We start from the raw sequence: 9466 nt of genomic DNA, 5'->3' as shown, positions 1-9466 counted from the left end.
TGATTGAACCTGTGCATGTTTCACCCATTTAACATCCATTAAGACAACAATTAGCACAATACCAACAAAACAATTAATGGTCTATTTAAAGTTTTCAAAACAAACAAACTGCCACATAGCCTTCCACATGAACTATTTCAGTAAGGTCCCCTTCCAAGTGACTATCTTCTCTCAGATCGGATCAATCGGTGGGTTTGTAACTGAGCAAACTTCTGCTTGAAATACTCAAATGTAAGTTTCTCTTTGTTGGACATCACAGCTAAAGGAGCATCATTTCACATTGAGCCAAGAGCCTCAGTACCATCTTTTGCCATGGGCAACAACGGCATGCCAGGGCTTCTAAAGTGTATCTGAATAAGGAAACTCAATGATTTATTTCATTTTTCATAGATGAGCAAGAAAACAGCACAGAAAAGGTGGTTCATAGTGTACAAAATAGTGGATTGCTAAGAAAAAAAATCTTTTTTTTTTCTTCTCTAGCTACACATTAGTTTTGTATGCTAGCCACATCTGATGAGTGAACCAACCTCACTTTCTTCAGAACAGAAGATCAGCAAAGTATGTCACACCTGATGAAGAAAGAGTGATGCTTGAAAAGAAAACTCTGTTGAAATATGAGGATAATAATTCACTATGCTTGTCAAAAGTGTTCAACTAGGAACTACAAAAGACTAAATGGAGAATGAAATCATATGCAGATTCAGTTGTTGCCAACTTTGGGACCTACAAGTTCCACCATATAGACGATTCCTCTTCTCGCCATAGCACGAATGCAAAAGAGGCATATGCTCAATAGTCCTTAGTAGCTTGCCGCAAGAACGGAGAGGCACGTTCCCCAGTCTTTGAGAAGCAAATGACTTTTACCTATTAGCCAAAGTACCAACAATGAGTAGAATGAAGGAAATGTATACAATATCATGGATGATTGATGAGCTAGTTTGTGATATAACCACCACCACGTATCATATGTCACTGACAGGCATAAGAAAAGTAAAAATTATCTTTGAATTGATACAAGAAATAGATAATTGTCAAATGCCTTGGGCCTTTGATAAAAATTCATTACTCCTCAAAAAAAAAAAAAAAAAAAAGTCAGAAGGCTTGGCCCTAGTATAATTAAATGATACCCCGTCATCTTATTCAGTAACTTAGGCCACTTTTTTTTTTTTTTTCCTATTTCAGAAAATTTTAATTGTCACTCAAAAATCCAAAACTGGGAATTCCTAGGCATTGCATTGCCACTAGACCACCAGGTCTTTCTCAACTGCTTTAGGGTAACTACTGCAAATTAGTGGCAAACCAGAAACTGAAAAATTGGCCAAAAGAGATCAAAGATTCAACACCCAATAAATTCAAAGGCAGATGTTTAGTGCTTAAAGAATTGACCAATCTAGTAAAGGGGAAAGAAAGAGATGCAATCCAGACCTAGGGTGTCCCATAAAACATAGAGATGGACAACATAAATAATAGATAGTTGTTTGTTAGATTCAATGAGCAGTTGTTGATTAAATGAGATGGACATCAGAATAGCAGCTAAAACATAGCAGTACTTGTAGTTCAAATACAACAAGAATCTATGATTAAGAAACAACATCAATCTGTCATGAAGAGAGTTGAATCTGCCATGAGACGAGAGTTAACATTTGGTAAAACTCTAGTTAACATTTAATGTGTGAAGGTTACTCGTAAATCGTAATGATTTTTTTCAATGGTTTCATTGAGTGATTTTCCAGGTTCAACTAATAAAAGGAAAAGGGAAGAAGATAGAAGAGAATAGAAGAAAATTGCCTTACTAAAAGAATTGCAATGGCATGTAACAGACATTGCTATAAACATTGACCAAAAAATAGATTCAATTTCAATGATCTAACATTTAAATAGAATAAACCAAACTGTAAAGAAAGTGTAAAGAAACCAATGAAAGGCCAAATATTGAAATTTCTGAAACTATGTTGCATCCTATCTTTAGAACTGAACCTTTGTTATTAGAAGTAGAGCATCCAAGCTTGAAATGAATATTTTTATGTTTCTTGGGATAAGAAAAATGCTACTACTGCTAGATTTTGATTATTAGAATGACAAAAATAACTTTCAACCATATGAAATATTTTCTAATTGGGTTGCATAACCAGCTTAAGAACATGGGTGCTAAAAAGTAATTTTTAAGGGGAAAAATCCAAGAAAAGAAAGAAAGAAAGAAAGAGATCCAAATGACAAAAAATTAAAAAATTGAAATTCACTTATTCTAAAACTCGATTGGATTAAGAGACAATAACCCAACAAAATTCCAAAGACAGAAACCAAAACAATAGAAATTTAATTTTAAAAAAATACAGAGATAGAAACTTTCTTAGCATGTTTCAACTTGTCTGTGAAACAACAATTCAATGCCTTGTAGCCATGTCAGGGCTGCCCCATATGTGACGATTTATCCCATATAATAGAATATAGGAAAAAAAAAAAAAGAAAGAAGAAAAAAAGTAAATGCACACAACAGATGCATTATGTTGTTCTACTGATTTTGTGAAGAAGCTTACCAGATCTTGGCGATCTCGATTCCTTCTGGGAAAGATCCACCACTGCACCAAATTTCAATATATTAGAAGCACACTTAAAGGGTGAATGCAAAACATGGGTGCACATTAAAAAGTGAATTACTTGTTATTTCGAAGGTCCAACACAAAGGCATTAACATTGTTACTACTTAAAGTTTCAATTGCTTTCTTGACAACTCCCATAGGAAAATTCTCTTTTAAAACATATTACATGGAAATTGGCCCATCTAAATCTCATTCAAATCCACCCTATCCTGAGTATGCAGGTGGTAATACAAGTTTTAATAGGTAAAAGAAAAACTAAAATGCACTCACTTGACAATGGACTTTGTTACAACCTAGAAATTAGAAATGAATGAAGTTAGCTTCAACATTTTTCCTTTGCCATGCCTCTACTTGTAACAGACACAGAAATCTATAAATAAAGCAAACCACATTTTGACTATGAATACCTTTACTTATGAACCAAATGATACTCAAAGGACAACTTGAATTCTCTAAGAAGATATCTTGCTCTAAAAGAAGCTATTGAAGGACAATGGCTAGCACTACCCATCGGAAGCATTTTGGTTGAATGATGTTAGTTTGATATATCCAATTCTGTTCTAGCAGACCCTTTTAGAGGAATCATATGGTCCTAAGCCTTATGATAAGTGTAGTTTTCTAATGTGCAGATTCCATGCATGTGGAGCCCTGGTTTGGTGATTGGACCTTTGATCTGATGGGTCAAACCATGGACTAGGGATGCCATAAGAATCTCCTACATTTGAAGATCCAAACGCTTCTATCAGTAGCCCCGAAATAAAGTAACGACCCACATTCAATAGAAAACAAGCTAAAATATTAAACAGTTTTGATCTTCTAACTTGGGAGATTTTTAAGGCTAAAATATGGAAAAATTTGTGAATTATTTAGTAATTGGGTATTTGGCGTTGCGTAGCATGCCAACAACGTAGTGAACCGTGATCCAGTCTTTGCTCTCACCCACAAATGATAAACAGAAAGAAATATAATCTAGAAGAAGAATCAAAGCATTTCAAACAAACCACAAACAAGATATACGTGGAAAACCCCAAATAAGTGTAAAAAACCATGGGCACAAATTTCCACTATGAAGAAAATGAGATTACAGGCATTATACTAACCTTTTCCCTTTAGATGTATAGAGAAAACCCTTTGCCCACACTTTAGAATAACTCCCATTAACCTTAGAAAAACCCTAGGGTCCCCTATTTATAGTTTAGACAACTTCCCTTTCTCACCTCTTGTGAAACCGTCTCAAAAATCCGCAGTCCGTGTAAAATCTGGAAATAAATTTGCATAACCTCAACTAGTCGAGCAAGGGCCTCGACCGGTCGAGCACCACGGACCTAAAAAATCATAGCTCACTGGACTTTGAGTCGAGGCAGCCTTCGACCAGTCGAGTGGGACCCTTGATCGGTCAAGCAGCCCACTCGACTGGTCGAATGGCGTTGCCCAAATGTAACTCCACATCTCAACAATCTCTTACTTAGAGACACATCTCCATAAACCTTTGTCTTTTACATTCAGAGTACACCACCTTCTCGTCTTCAAGCCTGAAGACTAATTAAAGTTGAACAGAGCTTCAACTTCTCCCGTGTGATCGCCTTAGTCAGCAAATCCGCAGGATTCTCACTTGTATGAATCTTCTCCAGAGCAATCGATCCATCTTTCAGTAACGAACATACGAAGTGATATCTGATGTCAATATGCTTGGTCCTTGATTGAAAGGCTGAATTCTTAGCCAAGTGTATTGCATTCTGACTGTCACTATACAGCTTACAATTTGCTTACTTCTTACCAAACTCTTCCATGAAACCTTGCATCCACACCATCTCCTTGCACGCTTCTGTAGATGCAACATATTCTGCTTCTGTCGTATAGATAGATATTATCTTCTGTAACTGAGAGACCCAACTGACTGCAGCACTACCCAGAGTAAATACATAACCTGTAGTGCTTCTTCTGCTGTCGATATCTCCTGCAAAATCTGAATCTACATATCCTTGTAGCTTAATTTTTGATCCACCATAGCATAGCCCTACATCCACAGTACCTACCAGGTATCTGAGGATCCACTTCATAGCTTCCCAATATTCCTTCCCAGGGTTGTTCATAAACCTGCTAACAACTCCTACTACTTGAGCAATGTCTGACCTCGTGCTCACCATAGCATACATGAGACTCCTAATAGCTGACGCATATGGGACTTTAGCCATGTAGTCTCGTTCCACCCACGTCTTTACACCTTACTCCTTAGAAAGCTTGAAGTGGTTGGCTAATGGAGTGCTAACCGGCTTAACGCTTCCCACATTAAATCGATCAAGTACCTGGGCTATGTACTCTGCCTGTGATAAAACCAGTTTCTTATTTTTCCTATCATGTTTTATCCTCATGCCTAGGATTTGTTTTGCAGCTCCTAAATCCTTCATGGCAAATTCTCTACATAGTTGTCATTTGAGATCTGAGATGTTCTCCATGTTTGAACCGGCCACAAGCATATCATTAACATACAGAAGAAGGATGATGTACGACGTATCAAAAATTTTCAAATAGTAACAGTGGTCTACATGACATCTCCTAAAATTGATTCCCAACATGAAACTTTTGAACTTCTTATACTATTGCCTCGGGGCTTGCTTTAGACCATATAGACTCTTCTTCAGTCTACACAACTTGTTCTCCTTTCCTTGTGTCACGTATCCTATCAACTGATGCATGTATATCTCTTCTTTAAGGTCCCCATGAAGAAATGCCGTCTTAACATCTAGTTGCTCTACATTTAAGTCCTCTGTAGCCACTGTACTCAAGACCATCATATTTCGGTGAAGTCGATACCTACCTTTTGTTGGAACCCTTTCACAACCAATCTAACCTTATACCATTTCGAAGTATTGTGCTCCTCCTTCAGTCTGTAAACCCACTTGTTATAAAGAGCTTTCTTACCCTTAGGTAGAGTGACTAACTCTCATATATGATTTTGACTTAAGAGAGTCCATCTCATCATTCATGGCCTACTCCCACTTAACCCGTGTATCTGACTGTAATGTCTCTTTAAAACACTTTGGTTCACAATTATCTATCAACAGTAGATAATGTAAGGATGATGTGTTTCGGACCATGAGTCTTCTCTCCCGAGTACACCTCCTCACAACTGATGTTTGAGGCTCTGCCTTATAATGCTCCTTTGCATGATCATCCTATGGTGCTGTAACACCCGTGTCCAGTAACTATTCCAACTCTATAAATTCTTTCTCCTCGGCCTTATTTTGCTGCACATTATCAATATACATCACTTTTTTTATTGAAGACTACATCTTTGCTTCTGATGATTTTTTTATTTTCTATATCCCAAAACCTGTAACTAAAATCATGCTGCTCGTAGCTTATAAATGTGCACCTCCTGGACTTCGCATCCAACTTGTTTTCGTACGTTGCATTAATGTGAACATATGAAGGGCAACCGAACACTTTGAGATGTGCAAGGTTCACTTCTTTTCCAGTCCATGTTTCTTCTGGTAGCCCACCATCCAATGGTGCTGAGGGACTTCTATTAATGAGATATGCGGCAGTATTCACAGCATCTGCCCAAAATGTCTTGGGCACCCCTTCATGTAACCTCATGCTCTTGGTGCGCTCAAGGATGGTCTTATTAATATGCTTAGCTACACCGTTCTGCTGCGGCGTCCCTGGAATCATTTTCTGATGTTTGATTCCATTTGCTGCACAATACTCAAATCTCTTATCACAGTATTGTCCCCCATTATTTAATCTGATATATTTTACTGTTTTACCTGTCTCATTTTCTATCATTACTTTCTACTTCTTAAATAATCAAATACATCAGATTTATGCTTTAAGAAATAAACCCACAGTTTTCTTCTAGCATCATCAATAAAAGAAATGAAATAACGTGAGCCACCAAGAGATGATACCTATGCCGGTCTCCACACATCAGTGTGTACAAGCTCCAATAGGTGTGTCTTTGGAGTGCATCCTATTTTCTTGAAACTTACTCTCTTCTGCTTGCCATACACACAGTCCTCACAGAATTCCAAGTTAATAAACTTCAGCCTTGGTAGCTTCCCTTTTGACAATAACACTTTCATCCCTTTCTCACTCATATATCCCAACCTCTGATGCCATAACTGCCCATTCACTCCAGTTGATGCGACTGTGAGTGAATTATACGATCTTAAAGTCACGTATAAAGTTTCTTCCCTGTTGCCTCGAGATATCACCAAAGCACCTTTTGTGATCTTTTAGGAATCACTAGTGAATGTCATCATATATCCAGTATTGGCCAACTGGCTCACTGAGATCAAATTCCGTTTCAAACTTGGTACATGTCTAACATCCTTCAATTTCAAAGTTGTTCCGTCTTTCTGACTCATATGAACATCTCCCTTTCCAACAATACTACACGGCTCATCATCACCCAGGTAGACTCTCCCGAAGTCACTTGACACGTAATCACACAGAACTTCCGTACATGAAATGGCATAAAACAAAGCACCCGAGTCTATGACTTAAGACTCATTCCTTGCATTAAGAGACAAGATCAATGCCTCTGTATCACTCTCCTTAGATAGATTCACTGAATTCTTTCCGCCTTGAGAGCTTTCTTCTTGTTTCTTAAGCGCCCTACAATCACGTTTCATATGCCCCTTCTTGCCGTAATGCCAACACTCGTCTTTGTCTTTCGGTCCCTCGGACTTCTTTCTCAACTTAGAACGTCTGTGTTTATTGCCTCCTTTGTTTAGCGATCTTTCTCTTCCTTCAACGTTTAGAGCATTCCTGAAATCCTCTGAAACTCCTGATGCCTTTCATCTAGATTCTTCGCTGAGAATTAGACTTGCCATATCATCAAATTTTACCTTTGTCGACCCTGAAGAATTGCTCACAGCAATCACCAAACCATCCCAACTGTCTGACAAATTGGACAAGATCAATAACGCCCTTACCTCATCCTAAAAAATAATGCCAACGGATTTTAATTGGCTCGTGACTATATTAAACTCGTTTAGATATTCAGCCATGCTCCCACCATCTGACATCTTTATGTTGAATAGCTGTTTCATAAGATTAACCTTGTTAAATGCTGAGGGTTTTTCATATATCGTAGCTAGTGCTTCCATTAATTCTTTTGTGGTTTTCACCTTAGATATATTGAAGGTGACACTCTTAAACAAAGAGAGTCAGATCATACCCAAAGCCTTCCGATCCAATAAAGATCATTCATCATCTGTCATCTTTTTTGGTTTCTTCTCTTTTCCTCCTAGAGGAATATAGAGGTCCTGATACAAATAATCCTCCATTTATATCTTTTAGAAGGCAAAGTTTGAACTATCAAACTTCTCAATTCTAATCTTCCATTCTTCTGTCATCACTCTCAATAGAACTAAACTAATATCTCTGATACCAGTTGTTGCGAAGCATGCCAAAAGCGCAGTGAACTGAGATCCAATCTTCGGTCTCACCCATAAATGATAAACAGAAAGAAATATAATCTAGAATAAGAATCAAAACATTTCAAACAAACCACGAGACAAAATATACGTGGAAAAACCCTAAACAAGGGTAAAAAAACCACGGGCGCAAACTTCCACTATGAAGAAAATGAGATTACATGCAATATATTAACCTTTTCCCTTTATATGTATAGAGAAAACCCTTTGCCCACACTTTAGCATAACTCCCATTAACCCTAGAAAAGCCCTAGGGACCCCTATTTATAGTTTAGCCAACTTCCCTTTTGCACCTCTTGCAAAAATGTCTCAAATATCCGCAGTCCAGGCAAAATCCGGAAACGAATATGCATAACCTTGACTGGTCGAGCAAGGGCCTCAACTGGTGGAGCAAGGGCCTCGACCGGTCGAGCATCGCGGACCTAAAATATCATAGCTCGTTGGACTTTGAGTCGAGCAAGCCCTCGACCGGTCGAGTCGGCTTCTCGACCGGTCGAGTTGGCTTCTCGACCGGTCAAGCTGCCCACTCGACTGGTCGAGTGGCATTGCCCAAATGTGACTCCATAGCTCAACATTTGGTAATGGTAATAGCTGGTCATATGAATTTTATGATTCAGGTCGTATGACTCATTCACTCCATTATAAACCAACTGTACAAAATGAGCAGAAGAAATCATTTCTGAACAGCTTGAGAAGTCCTGCTTTGTCTACTTGCAAGAGTATGATCTAGAACCCTTTCTCCCCACACATGAGAATGTTGCACAAGTGAGATCCATGCTGCTCATCAGGTGGGCCCCACTATGCATGTGTCATGGCACCAAAATTATCACATTTGAGAAATACCTTAAATTGCACATGCATGTGTTATGGCACGATCTGTACTTGTAACACCAAAAGAAGAAAAGGAAAACAGGGATTTTAGATTTTCTACAAATGAAATCGGATAGACGGAAGAAAGATTTCTCACAAAGGGAGAAATCTACTCCTTAAAAGAGCGAAACTTGAGCATTTTTTCTCAATGAAGAATAACTTAAAAGAAGGTGAGAAAGATTATCCCAGTGAGGGATCTTTTAGATCTATAATGAAATAAGTTAGAGAAGAGAAAGGATCAGATTCTAGAAATAGAGTGAGTCTGGTACAGACAGAAATCTCTAAAGAAACGAGGTTTCTACTTCTTATAAGTGAAATTGCACCGAGTCATCTCTCTAGAGTCGAATTCAAATGCATAAGAAAAAAAACCTAAAATTTGGGGGAGGGAGAGAGAGATCGATGACAGCAACCAATCAAGACGATCGATCTTCAAATTTTAACAAAACACCAGTTTTGTGGGGAGAGAGAGAGAGAGAGAGAGAGAGAGAGAGAGAGAGAGAGAGAGAGAGAGAATCTAAAGCAGCAATAGATCGATCGCTTCTCAGATCTCAA

At 38.2% G+C, this 9466-nt stretch overlaps 1 long non-coding RNA gene across 2 annotated transcripts; it reads right to left on the bottom strand.

The window, feature by feature from the left end:
- On the bottom strand, positions 1-1029 carry LOC131249948 (uncharacterized). Of its 2 annotated transcripts, XR_009172920.1 has the most exons (3): positions 728-1007; positions 528-569; positions 1-350 (listed from the first exon to the last, which is right to left on the bottom strand). It is a non-coding gene; the product is annotated as an uncharacterized LOC131249948 (long non-coding RNA). The 2 variants fall into 2 exon arrangements; XR_009172919.1 differs by having other exon boundaries at positions 1-569; positions 728-1029.
- Between the last annotated feature and the right edge of the window lie 8437 nt (positions 1030-9466).

The sequence above is a fragment of the Magnolia sinica genome, chromosome 6 (assembly GCF_029962835.1).
Source record: "Magnolia sinica isolate HGM2019 chromosome 6, MsV1, whole genome shotgun sequence".
NCBI classification, from domain to species: domain Eukaryota; kingdom Viridiplantae; phylum Streptophyta; class Magnoliopsida; order Magnoliales; family Magnoliaceae; genus Magnolia; species Magnolia sinica.
Note: the sequence above shows the minus strand (reverse complement) of the source record. Positions and strands in the feature narration are given on the sequence as shown.